The sequence below is a fragment of the Notamacropus eugenii genome, chromosome 2 (genome assembly GCF_028372415.1).
Source record: "Notamacropus eugenii isolate mMacEug1 chromosome 2, mMacEug1.pri_v2, whole genome shotgun sequence".
NCBI lineage: Eukaryota > Metazoa > Chordata > Mammalia > Diprotodontia > Macropodidae > Notamacropus > Notamacropus eugenii.
In genome coordinates, this window is record NC_092873.1 from 140,459,797 (window position 1) to 140,473,307 (window position 13,511).

The 13,511-nt window shown below is 37.3% G+C and overlaps 1 long non-coding RNA gene across 2 annotated transcripts in view; it reads right to left on the minus strand.

Moving 5' to 3' along the window:
• LOC140526402 (uncharacterized) overlaps positions 1-13,511 on the minus strand; it is a 98,923-nt gene that overhangs the window by 82,971 nt on the left and 2,441 nt on the right. The window lies entirely within an intron of this gene.

Sequence of the window (13,511 nt, forward strand, 5' to 3'; positions counted from 1 at the left end):
AGGGATATTTTGGATGAGATATCTTGTATACAAATCATCATTGGCTGCAACCTATACCTGTCATGGGTCTTGGATCATCCAAAATTTCAGTTCACTGCAGTGTGACATTCATCTCACATAGCCATATGGCACCACTGGCGGAGTAATGATTTTAAATTGTATCAGATGGTAGCTTAGGAAAGTTCTGTGAAGTTTCCATTCACAAAACAAATCCATTATGCTCCATTAATTAATTTCACCTATTCCTTTCCTTCTATGTGAAACTGTTAATATTTTTGTTAAACTATCAGAATGGGAAAATTAATGAATCCTTGCTTCAACAACTCTAACAAGTGATCAGTCCTGTCTCTCTGCCTGAAGACCTCTAACGAAGGGGAGCTCCCTACTTCCTAGGCAGCCCATTTTACTTTTAGAAAAGTCCTAATAGTTACAAAGTTGTCATCTTTCCTCCCTTCATACCCACCCCTACCACCATCCCCCCCCCCCCACCCCGGTCCACACCCCATATCAAAGTATGATCTTTGGCTCTGCTTCTAAGTATACCCTGTGTGGGGGGCAAATAAAATGAGTCTCTGCCAGCCCTTATGGTATTTGATGACAGTGAAATCTATGTTTTATTCCTTTTCTTCTCAAGGCTGAATCCCCAGTTCCTACAATCAATTTTCCTATATGGTAGTGTCTTTTCCCCTCACTGAGTACTGTCTTGTGGATAGGCTTCAGCTAATCACTGTCCTTTCTAAAATGTGGCACCCAGAGCCGGACAGAATGTTCTAGATGTGATCTGCAGTCTTGTGAAAGAAGAGGAAACAAAATAAAACAGAGGGAACAGAAAGAGGATTATAAGGGAGGATAAAGAAGAGCAGCTGTTTATAACTGATTTCTGCAGCTTCTGAGTGGACATTTGCATACTCCAAGAAAGAGTGGCTGTCTTCTGTTTGTTATCATCAGTTACTTAGAAACTAACTAAACATTCCAAACTTAACCCTCTTCATAATCCACAGACTGCACCTACTGCACCTGGGTATTCAGGTAGAAAGCTTTTCACATAAGCTAATGAATAACCTGATTTTGCTATAGAGACAGTTCACTAAACAAATGGTTTTAGTGGCCCAGAAAGAAATTAAAATATATTATGAAATATTACTTTGACTATTATGTCATAAAGTATCTAGCAAATAGTAGGCATTTAATAAGTGCTTGTTAAATGCATGCAGGAGAAGAGACTCGGCCATTTGATACAGACAACTAAGCCCCTCCCCATCATTCATGGTAAGTTTCTTACTGGTCCTGGAATTAAATTCTTAATTATTAATAGAAGGATTACATATAATAAGAATGATGTATTCCTATTGGAAAAGTTCCTAGTTTGACAGTGAGGGAAAGAAAAGGGGGTAAAAAGGGAGCCAAGATTTTTCAGGGAGTCTGCTTTAGAATTCAGTTCTCATCTAACTAGATACTACTTTGTGCACTAAAAATACACATGTATATATAAAATATACAAAATAAATATACATGAAATATATAAAGCATACATGTATATATAAAAATATATACATATATCCCAAAGAGATCATATATGTGTATATATATGCATAGTGTATATATACAAATGTGTATATTTGAACATATATACAAATGTGTACATATGTATGTGCACATGTATATGTACGTACAAATGTAAATGTGTGCATGTACACATATGTCTGACTGGCATACTCAGATCGCAGGTAGAACTGCTTTTGTTGTTTTTTTTTTTAAATCTGACTTCTAAAATTGACTTCTTGCTTTTTTTTTCTGCACATATTCAGAAGTAAATGCTAAGGTTCTGGCAGTTTTTTAAAGAAAGAAAATAAACATACTAATCTAATACCTGCAGTTCTGTTAACAATATTGTTTGTATTATAAAATCCATCAATGATGGCTACAGAGTGAAACTGCCAGCATAAACAAACATTACTTAGTTACTAGTGGCATCTCAAATCAGCACACATAAGTCTCAAAAGGCAAAAAAGAATGAAATTTTCCACTCCTACAAGATGCCTCTTTTAAGAGATTAGAAAAGATGGGGGAAGGGTCATGGAGAAGAGAGAGGTATTTATGAATTCCATGACTTTAGTCAGCACAATACAATACAAGGGAATGAGTGAACGTGTAAAGCTGTTATGGAAAGTTTCAATGATCACGGCTGGTGAACACTTTCCTATGCAAAGCATCTCAGCTGAGAACATTCTTTGTGCCTTCACTTTTAAAGATTCCAGCTACAGGACAACAAATTATCCCCCTCAAGAGCAAAGGAGGCCACAGTGACAGAAGGAAAAAAGAGAAGGAAGGTGGAAGGCAATGCAATGGTCTTTGTCAAGACCAAAATGGGTTCATGCAGGACATGTCAGAAGGCTGCAATCATTGGAAATCCTGGCTGTTCTTTCTAAAGCTCAGTAATTGACTGCCTTGGGTTTTAAAAACTTTTTTGATAAGCTACTGGTGCTTAGAATACCTCCTATACATCTGTAGAAAAGTTTTTTAGTTGGTCCCAGGACAGGATTTAGGGTAAAAATCCCTCTTGAGATTAAAGGAAGAACAGGTTAGAGATGCTAGAACTTAGTTTAATGATCATTGTTGGCCATTAAGACTACCTCAGTCTTACAGGACTCCTCTGCTCTCACTAGTACTCTTGCCCCTGATTTTTAGTTCTGCTGTCAAGTCTTCTACTATATCTATCACTCTAATCATATTATTCTCCTTCAATTAACCTAGTCACAGAGGTAGGGAACCTGCAGCCTCAAGACCACATGTAGCCCTCTAGGTCCTCAACTGCAACTCTTTGATTGAATTCAAACTTTGAAGAAAAAAATTTCCTTAATAAAAGGATTTGTTCAAATTTGGAACTATGCCCAAAGAGCTATGAAACTGTGCATACCCTTATATCCAGCAATATCAGTACTAGGTCTGTATCACAAAGAGATCATAAAAAGGGAAAAGGACCCACATTTACAAAAATATTTATAGCAGCTCTTTTTGTGGTGGCAAAGAATTGGAAACTGAGGGGTTGCTCATCAATTAGGGAATGGCTGAACAAACTGTGGCATATGAATGTAATGAAATTCTGTTCCACAAGAAATGATGAGCAGGTGGACTTTAGAAAAACCTGTAAAGACTTGCATAAACTGATGCTGAGTGAAATGAGCAGAACCAGGAGAACCCTATACACAATAAAAATAACATTGTGAGATGATTGACTTTGTTGGACTTAACTCTTCTGAGCAGTACAATGATCTAAGACAATTCCAAAAGAGTCATGATGGAAAATGCTGTCCGCATCTAGAGGAAGACCTATGGAGTCTGAATGCAGATCAAACAGACTATTTTCTCTTTTGCTGTTTTTTGTGTTTTCTTTCTCATGATTTTTCCTTTTTGTTCTGATTCTTTTTTCATAACATGATTAATATGGAAATATGTTTAATATGATCATAGATGTATAATCTATATCATATTGCATGCCCTCTTGGGGAGGAGAGAGTAGAGGGAGGGGGAAAATTTGGAACTCAAAATCTTATAACTGTGAATGCTGAAAACTAAAAATAAATAAATGAATAAATAAATTTTTTGGAAAAGCATTTGCTCTGTAAAAGTTGGACTAAATCAAAAGGCTGCATTTAAGGACCTTAAAACCATGAGGCAACAGGTTCCCCAACCCTGTGGGAGAAGATTCCAAAAAAAAATGTGTTATAATTTGTGTCTGCCTGCTATGTATTTCAAATCAAAGTAACATGACATAAGCCTCTTTAGGAAAAGCAAAACCTGTAGCAGACAGACAGGTTGGATGGCTCTATTGATTTTGGCAACACATGTATGTCTCACCATGCCAATAAAGTTACTGAAAATCAGGACTGATGACTGAAGAAACTTGGATTATAAGTTTCTTTCCTTGATATTTATCTAACAAGAACCTATTCATAAAGAGAATTTAAGGATGCCTGTAAAGAGACACTAATGACAGAAATCAAGTCTATTTCCCTGCTAAGACATGGTGAAAACTACCCAGGCTGATTCTCTTTTTCTCTGCAACCTTTTGTACATATTTACTGGTCACAATCAAGCAACAATTATTTATTAAGCACTCACTATGTGGTAGGTACTGCAAATAGCTAGATATAAGGAAAAAAGCAAAATCAGTCCCTGCACTCAAGAAACTTCTTTCTCTCTCACATTATACATACATACATACATATATATATATACATATCATAAAGAGTAGCTACCAGGTAAGGTTAGAGGGGAAGACACCAGAAGTAAGGGGAACCAGGAAAAATCTCCTGAAAAAGGCAGCGAGTCTTAGAAGAAGCAGAGGGAAGGAAGAGCATTTTTACAAATGCAAGCTGTACATCTCCACTGAGTTGGGGACTCCTTACTGTCAGGGACCAGTCCTTCTTTTTGATTTGCATACAACTCCTCCTTTTTCCAGGGCTTGGAGTACAGTGCTTTCAGTGGTAGATCATCTAATAATTAGAGCAGGCACATACATGGCTAGAGGTCCCAAAAGTTTCTGGATATATAACTGACTTGTTTTTTTTTTTTCCCTTCTGGATGGATAATTCTTCTTTTCATAGTCTTAAGTGGGGTTCAGGGCTGAAACCAGGGCATTCAAGTAGTTGCTTCCTTCTTCATCCCTGTTCTACCCCAGAGCACAGACCCTCCTTACCAAGAGACACAACAAAGTATGAATGACCACTGAGGTTCATGGAGTGGAAGGGCATAGACCCTCTGCAGCACCCACAAAAAGAAGGGAAGATAGAAGAGAGTGATATCTTGGTTCCTGATCCCCAAGAGACACTTCTAGTAGCTTTCAACAATTCAGCTCAACCAACAGTTAAACATTTGCTACAGGCAAAGTATTGCTGAATAATTAAAATTTAAAAAGGGAAAAACAACCATTTTTGTCCTCTCTCCTCCTCTCCATTCACCCCCCCCCCCCACCCAAGGAGTTTACAACTTTCTGGGAAGCTGAGATAATTCCTTATCCTGCTGGTCCTGCTGGCTAGTTCTACCAAATGGCAGTTGAAGAGTATAGTGAAAGAGTAGGGTCTTGGTGAATCGAGCCCCCAGAGGACATCAATCATACATATCCATAAATGCTAAAGACTTTCTAACTGATCACTAAAGTTGAATAATAGGTATCTTACTTAAAGGAGGATTATTTTGAAAGCTACAAAATAAATACATGTAATAATATTATAAATATATCTATACAACCAAACAGTCCTATATCCGTAGTACCTGCTTAAGAAATATTTGCTATGCTAAGTTCAAGGGAAGATACAAAATTTAGATCAGATATAGTCTCTGCCCTCATATAATTTATAGTCTAGTAGGGAGTTAAAATATTCAATGAAAAGAATATGGCATAAAATAAACAATTATAGTATTAAGAAAAAAAAAACTCTGTAATCCTAGTGTTTTAGCCTGATATCTCAAATTATTCATGACAATTGGAAGATAACATTTAATTTATTATTTAATTAATTTATTTAATTGATTTAATGAGCAGTTTAAAAAGCAGATGTAGAACTATGTTAATTTGATTGTTCCTTTAATATAAAATAATCACACAAATTTCTTCTATGTGACATTTGTTTAAGTGTACAAACAAAAACTCTGCTTTTGGGGACATTATTTACAAACTAGATTCTAGACCAACCAAAGACATCTATTTGTAAATTGGCAGATAATTTTGCTCATCCTTCCCAACCCTGATATGTCAATCAAATTCAACAACCATTTATTAAACATCTCCTTTACACAAGGCAGTGTGCTAAGGGGGTTACAAAGCCACACCAAACACAGTTCCTGCCCTTCAAGAACTTGCACATACTACAGATGGTTATGGGAGAGGGCAACAAACATCATGTAAACAGATATAAGTATAAACATGACGGTTTGAGGCAAGACAAAACACTAAAGTGGGTCTCAGCCGTGCCAAGTGATTATAGGTAATGCTTTCTCTCACAGCTAACTTGTGGTCCTTCCATGTCATAGCTAACGACCATTCCTCAGTGGAAAAACAAGAAGAAGAAACAGAAAGAAGATCAAAGGTGAGAAAAGAAAAGGAGAAAAAAGGGGAGTGGATGAAGACAGTACGACTAAAAAAACAGCACGGCTCTGAAGTGAGATTAGCTGGGTCTAAATTTCACCTCTGATACAACCTATGTGTGTGTTCGTCCCTTGCCAAAGAAGACTATGTCATCAGAGAAATAATGTCATGCACTTGACTTTGTTTTGAGTGAGAGGGGGCTGTGCAGGTCACCAGTCTCACTTCTCCTCAAGAGTCATCTGAATTCAGTGACCAGATATTCAACAGGATGACGGAGATAACCCAGGATGAGGCAACTGGGGTTAAGTGACTTGCCCAAGGTCACACAGCTAGTGAGTATCAAGTGTCTGAGGTGAGATTTAAACTCAGGTCCTCTTGACTCCTGCACTGGTACTCTGTCCACTGCACCACTTAGCTGCCCCTTACAATCTATGTAACTTTGGCGAGTAAGAAGTTCCCTGGACTTTAGTTTCTTCATCTGTAAAATAAGAGGATTAGACTAGAAAACTTCTAAGATTCTTTCCATCTCTGTCTATGATTATACATACACACATGGATATAAATATATGATTACATATATGCACACATATCAATATATAGTATATATGTATATATATGCATACATGTGTATACGGGAGCAAAAAGGAGGGACTAGGAAGAAAAAGGAGTAGCAAAATGAGGAAGGGAGAAATATTGAGTAAAGAATTATAATTAAGGAACAAAGGTTGGAATTAAAGGAAAGAGCTGGCTAGCAGTCAGTGTTGGAGTTGGGACCTAGCAGGAGAATGGGAAGAAGAGATAAAAATTAGAAAAGGAAGGAGAGGAAGGATATAGGAAAGAAAAAGACAGCTAATAGAAGGGAGATGATAATGAGAAAATGAAAGGTTATACCTAGTGATCATAGGCCTATGACATAAAGATCACTCAAGGATCATAGATCTGAGGGAGAAAGGAGCTTACCTTAGACATCATGCAATATAATTTCCCCATCCTCAGTCCATTTTACAGATGAGAGGTTAATTGTGATTTGCCCAAAGGGACACAGGTAATAAATAGCAGGACAGGAATTTAAACCCAGGTCTCCTGATTCAAAATCCAGCTCTCCTTCTACTGTGCTACATACACTGCAATGGTCCAAAGAGGCCTTTTAATAAGAACTACTTAATAAAGATTAATGAGAAGGAGACTAGACTTACATGAAAGGTGAGCAGACTTCATATTGACTGTGGCTAAACATATTTTAGAATTAGAAAATTAATTGGTGAAAAATGAAAAATGGTATACTTTTTTCTAAACTGTGAAAAAAATTTCAGGTGAGAGTATTTACAGAAATTTTATTCCTTACTTTAAGACGTATTTTCCCATTCCAGAGTATAAGACAGAAAAAACTCTTGACAATTAACAAGATTAATTTTTTTTCTATCTACAGTTTAATGGTTAGATGCTTTTCGTGCTTCTTCTGAAATATCAAAAAAGAACCATACATATTCGTAGTAGGTATACTGAACATTTTTCACACAGGCAGCGTATTTTTAAATTATTCAGGTTTTAAAAACTTCTATAGATTTCTATAGGAAATAATGTCTGCTCCCACTACCTCCTGCCACTTGCCATTTTTTCTCCTAAAAGGCTACTAACAAAATACTGACTTGGAAGATTTAGATTAATTCAAGTACTAACATTTGGTAGGGTTTTTCTTTTATAATGGTACTACAAAATACTAACTTCACAGATTTACATTAATTCAGGGGATATATTTAGCATTTGCTAATAAAACATGGATTATTAAGCTCTGGATTTAGGAAAAAAAATATTAGCATTAAAATAGTGTATGATAACAGAATAAAAAATTAGCCTGAGCCTTAATTATGATGTTGTAAGAAAGGAAGCCTTGAAATCCTTAAGTTGGGATAAAATGGAAACAGACTAACCTTGAAGGGCTCTAATGACTAAAAGAGGAGAAATATAATTTAAGTAGAACAGAATTTCCTTAAGTCCTACATCTACAAGCCACACCCTACACAACTAGGGACAGGAAAGCATTTGGATTCAACCCTTTACGAGTATCCAACTGGAGGTAAAGTTTTAAACACACACACACACACACACAACTCTCATTTTCAGAGAAGAAAAGAAACTCTTGCTCAATAAGTAGCAATTATGCTGAAGAATTTATATGCTGAGCACGACTGAATGTAAAAACACCAGATCAGTCAACCACAGCTTTAGCACTTTGAGTATGATTAACAGAATGAACTTTCAAAGGTCAATTAAATGTCAACACATTTTAAAGAGAGAGTCTTCTTAAGTTTGGTCAATGTATAATGGCACCTCATAACTCAGGGATGCCATTCTTAATTTAAGAGCAATTTGTGCGTTATGTACGTACACACACAGGCCAACTCACAAACACAAAGGCTGGACAATTCCTCCAGGAGTTTAGTTGGTATCTACTCGACAGCCCCCACAGTGTGAAAGTATCCCAAGTTATGAAACGGTTCAAAAGAATAGGCCTTTTGTTGACACAGCACCATGCAATGAAGATGAAAATGGATCAGAGCAGGCAAAAAATCCTAAGATTGCCAAGGTAATCCGATAGTCCCACTTACATCAACAGAACTGCCCTCACCAGCATAAACTCTTCCCTACTCTTGGTACACACCCCCATGACCATCTTACTGAATGCTGGTGCTTGCCAGGTAAAGTACATTATGTTCTCAAAGCTGCCAAGATCTGAGACCAGAAATTAACTTTGCAGGAGGACAAATCTGAAGGCAGGAGCCCTCTCTGCTCATTATTGACACTTCTAAGAAGGGATTAAATAACTACAATTCCTTCTTAGTTGCATTTACTTCCATTCCAGGCAGTCAAAGGCCAGTTTGTCATTTAATTTAACTGTGAGAAATATAGAAGAAGCATTACCTGTGGATCGACTCTGCCTTCAAGGGGCCTATATTCTTACTGAAGAGGAAATATTAACACATGAAACAACAGTGAAAAATAAAAAAAAGACTTAAGACATAAATGATTATAAATACTATGGGCACTCAAAGAAAAGCAACTCACTGAGACATGGGATAGTGAAGGGAGGATTCATGGAGAAGGTGGGCCTCAAGTGAGACCTGGGAGGGTTGAAAGGGTTTGGGTGGACAAAGAAGAGGAAGTGGCCGAAGTAAGGAAGTGCAGTGTTAGAGTTAGAAGAGATCCCCCAACACCTTGTAAGAGGAGGAAAATAAGATTCAAAGAATGCCTAGGGTCAGTTAGAGGGTTAGTGGCACAATCATAACCAGAACTTAGGTCTCCTGATTCCCACACTACTGTTCCCCTTATGTGTGAAGTCAGGAAAAGGAACAAAGTGCCCACAGATGGTGAAGAGACCTGTCAGTAGGTGCCCTGTGAGAAGGAATGGTATAGAAGGATGGGTAGCTAAGATGAGACCAAACTGTGGAGAAAATTTACAATCAGTCAAAAGAGCTGTAGAGTTTAATGACAATCAAAGGTTTTGGTTCAAAGCAATAATATGAGAGTTATTTAAGTAAGATCAGCCAGGGAGCAGTACATGGATAGAATGGAGAAGAGGCTGGGAGTAATGAAACCAATGAGCACTTCTCACTCAAGGGTTTCGTGTACTGAATGTCATCGGGCATATGAAAGTGTTTTGGAAAAGTAGAAAGTGCTGTAGAAAGGTAGAGTGTTATTACTATGGTGTCTCCCTGAGTCTAAATACTAATTGAATCTGAAACTCAGAACGGGCTCCCCTGAAGCTTCTACTCCCGGAAGCTACCTTGTATTTGGATCATAGTTCCTTGAGGTAGCATGGTGCAGGAGAAAGAAGATTGAAGTACTTAGGAGTAAAAGGATCTATCTTCAAATCTCAGCTCTAGTTATTTATATTCTCTGGGCCTCAGTTTCCTTATCTATAAAAATTAAAAAGGTTAGATTGGATGGCCTTTAAGGTCCCTGGCAGCTCTAGATTTATGCTTCTTCCTTTCTATAGGAAGAGGGAAATAAAAACCCTTCTTTCCATGGTATTGCAACAACTAGATCCTAAGATCCAAAGGGGATGTGTATGTATACATATATGTATGTATGTGTATATATACATGTGTATACATATATGTGTGTGGGCACATATACCATCTTTGGATCTTAACATCTAGTTGTTACAATGTGGAGGAAAGAAGGATACGTACATGCACGCACACGCACGCGCGCGCACACACACACACACATATATAACCTGTCCACTACCATAAGGATTAAGATTGTTGACTCAGAAATCAGAGTCATCTTGGAAAGTCATCTTCATTCAGTATTTCTAAAAGTGTAGACCAAATTAAAGAATTAAGAAAGGGTGAGGAGTGGGAATTTTCATCTGAGATATGGAAGTTTTAGGGGTGGTGTTTTGGTTCTTAACTAGTATGATATTTTCCATACTTCCTATAACTTCTTTGTTTCAACAACCACCTCCCTCTTAATAGTTATCACTTAAGTGATCTCTCTTCCCCTAAAATATTCAGAGCTACTTATTTCTGGCATAGTCTCCTTTCCCTTATTTTTCATCTTCTTTTTCTGTGGCAAGTTTGATGAGACAGACAGGCAGAGACAAATACAGATAGACAGAGAGAAACCGAGAGACAGAAAATGTAACCATCTAAAAGGCCGTGTAGTAGAAAGGAGGTAATGGGAGACCTGATTGTACCTCTGACAAACACTTACTGTGCGACTGAGCAATTTACTTAAACTCTAAGATTATAGAAATTCTAAGATTATAGAAGACTAGCTGCTTACCTATATTGGCAGAAGAGTTTCTTTAATGGAGATTCCTATCCCATGAAATCACAGGCCTGGACCATTTTTTAATTGTTATCATGACTCTTAGTTTGTTGAAAGCATGAAATTCTACCACATGTTTTTGGTTATTATTAAGAATAATGTAGGTGCAGAGACAGGGACATAGGGAACAGACCTGTGATTTCACTGATGAATAGGGAATTCTCAGAGGAGAGAATTCCTATGAGAACTGATGGACACCTTCTCTGCCACTTAGTCTTATGATACCCAGAACTTTAGTGATTTTTGCCTAGCATCACACAATCAGTTTGTATCAGAGGTGGTTCTCTCTATCCACTATACCATATAGCTTCCACTAAAATCTCATGTGTAGGGGTGTGTAGTTGACCCAGGATTCTTGAAGATCACACCAGCAAAGTGTAAACTCATGCTAATGTGACTGAAAGGGCTTTGAATGATGTCAATTCTGACAATTGAACAAGCAAAGTGTGGAGAGTTTTTCATTTCCCAGAGATCTCCAAATCATACTGCCTGCTCTTTGGCATTCCTTCTCCTATAACCAGAACTTGGATTCCACTGTGGGGTCTGATAGGTGAAATTTTAACCTCATCTTGCCCAGAACCAGGCCACCACATTGTTTACTGGCTATCTTAAAGCCCTTACCTCTCCTCATTTTCCCCTCCCCCTTCTCACTCTAACTCCCCATATGTGTTATCCATCTCTATTCAAATATCATTTCCTTGAAATCAGAAGTTATCTTGCTGGTTTGTATTTGTACTGTACATAGCACATAGTAAGTGCTCAGTGCATGCTTTTTCATTCATTCATTCATCATCAGAAGGCAGATCATAAGTAATTTTGGTCCCAGAATGTAATAGAAAACTATTGTTTAAGATATGGAAGGGTTATTCCCTGTCACTAGAGCAAGTATATTTACCAATGAAATCAAAACATTTTGAAATACTGAAGAATATGATGGGCAAAGAGGTGTAAGAACTCTTAAGTGGGGTTGAAGATGTACAGATATAAAGAAGAGAGAATGACATAGCCTACCATCTACTAAATCACTTTCAGAGAGAATGGTTCTCTCCATTTGTGAGTGTTTGTGACTCTGGAAGGGACAGATCCCTGTTTAGAATTACCTCCTTTTCTTTCCCAAATTCTCTTTTTTAACCCTACAGATCACTCTTCCATTTTGGGGCTATGGAAGGGAAAGAAGCAAAAAGCTGTTGGCAAAGAATCTCCAGGAAGGCTGGGGAGGGGGGTGGTGGTGGTGGTGGTGGTGGTGTCTATGCATCTTTGTTGTCATGGAATTCCCTCTATGAAACCATATCTTGAGGTTCTCTTCCTTACCCCTACCCTTGCTATGCAGGAAGTTCCATCTCCCTACAGAGACTTCCAATAAGTAGCTGAGTGGCGAACATTCTTTTCTGGGGGGTAGCCAAGGATATAAGAGTGGGAGGAGAAAGTTTTAGCCTTGGTGCAGTTTTCTTTGAGTGATAACACAAAATATTTGAAGGATCATGATATTGTAGTTACATCCCTAATTCCTCTCTATCCACTCCAAAGAGGAAACACTCCTGGGAGACTTGAAACGAAGGATGCAGTTCTAGGAATCCTGCTGTTCAAGGGGCCCCTCAAGATTTCATGGTTACTCTTGGATAAGGCCATGGTGCTGTTGAAGTCTCCATTCTTAAAAAATAGACAGAGATTTATGGTTTAGAGCTCTCTTCTATGCTTATCTTCCCTTTACTAGTCATTCACCTAGACTCCTTAGTAATACAATTATCTTTCAAAGTCATGATTCTCTCTATTTGAGATCTGAGGTATTCACTGGGTCATAGATTCAAAGCTGAACATGAAATAAGAGGCCATCTAGTTCAATACTCTCATTTTACATATGAGGAAACTCAGGTTTAGGGAGGAAGGCTGATTCATGGAAGGACAGAGTAAGGCTGGATATAGAATCTTCAGGTTCTATCTCTGTATTACTTCTGCCTCATTCTTGTTTTTGAACCCTTACTGCTGTACTGTCTCACCACTCTGCAACAAAACTTTAATAGTCTTTAAAGGTGGGCAAAATGGGACTTTGATAGTCTATAAGTGAGTAACTGATTTACTGTCTCTTTTATATACAAAAACCAATTTCAGAAAGCTTAAGAAAATCTTCAGAATTTATAATTTAAGGGAAATATCCATTTAGTTTTTGTAAACCTTTACCGTAAAACATATACTCTTAGAATTTTGTTTTGTTTTACACATATACACATATACATGTATATACATGTATATATACATACACATTTAGTTAGGAAAACAATTCTCTTTTGTCACACACTCTCAGAGAAGAAAATATATTATAATTTAAAATAAAAGTTAGCCCAATATTGTATCACCACTTAACTTGTGACAATATGTCAAGGCTATTCCAGATGTTGTTAACCTATACCATTAAAAATTTATTAAAATTATACATCTGTCATGTCACAAGCACATCTTAACAAAGACTTTCATAAAAATGTGTTGTGTTAGCATAAATGGCACTGAAAATAAGGAGCTATTTTCAAACCTTCATTAAATTTGGATACAGATAAGCTTCATTATAGGTTACTATTCCTACAAGAACGAC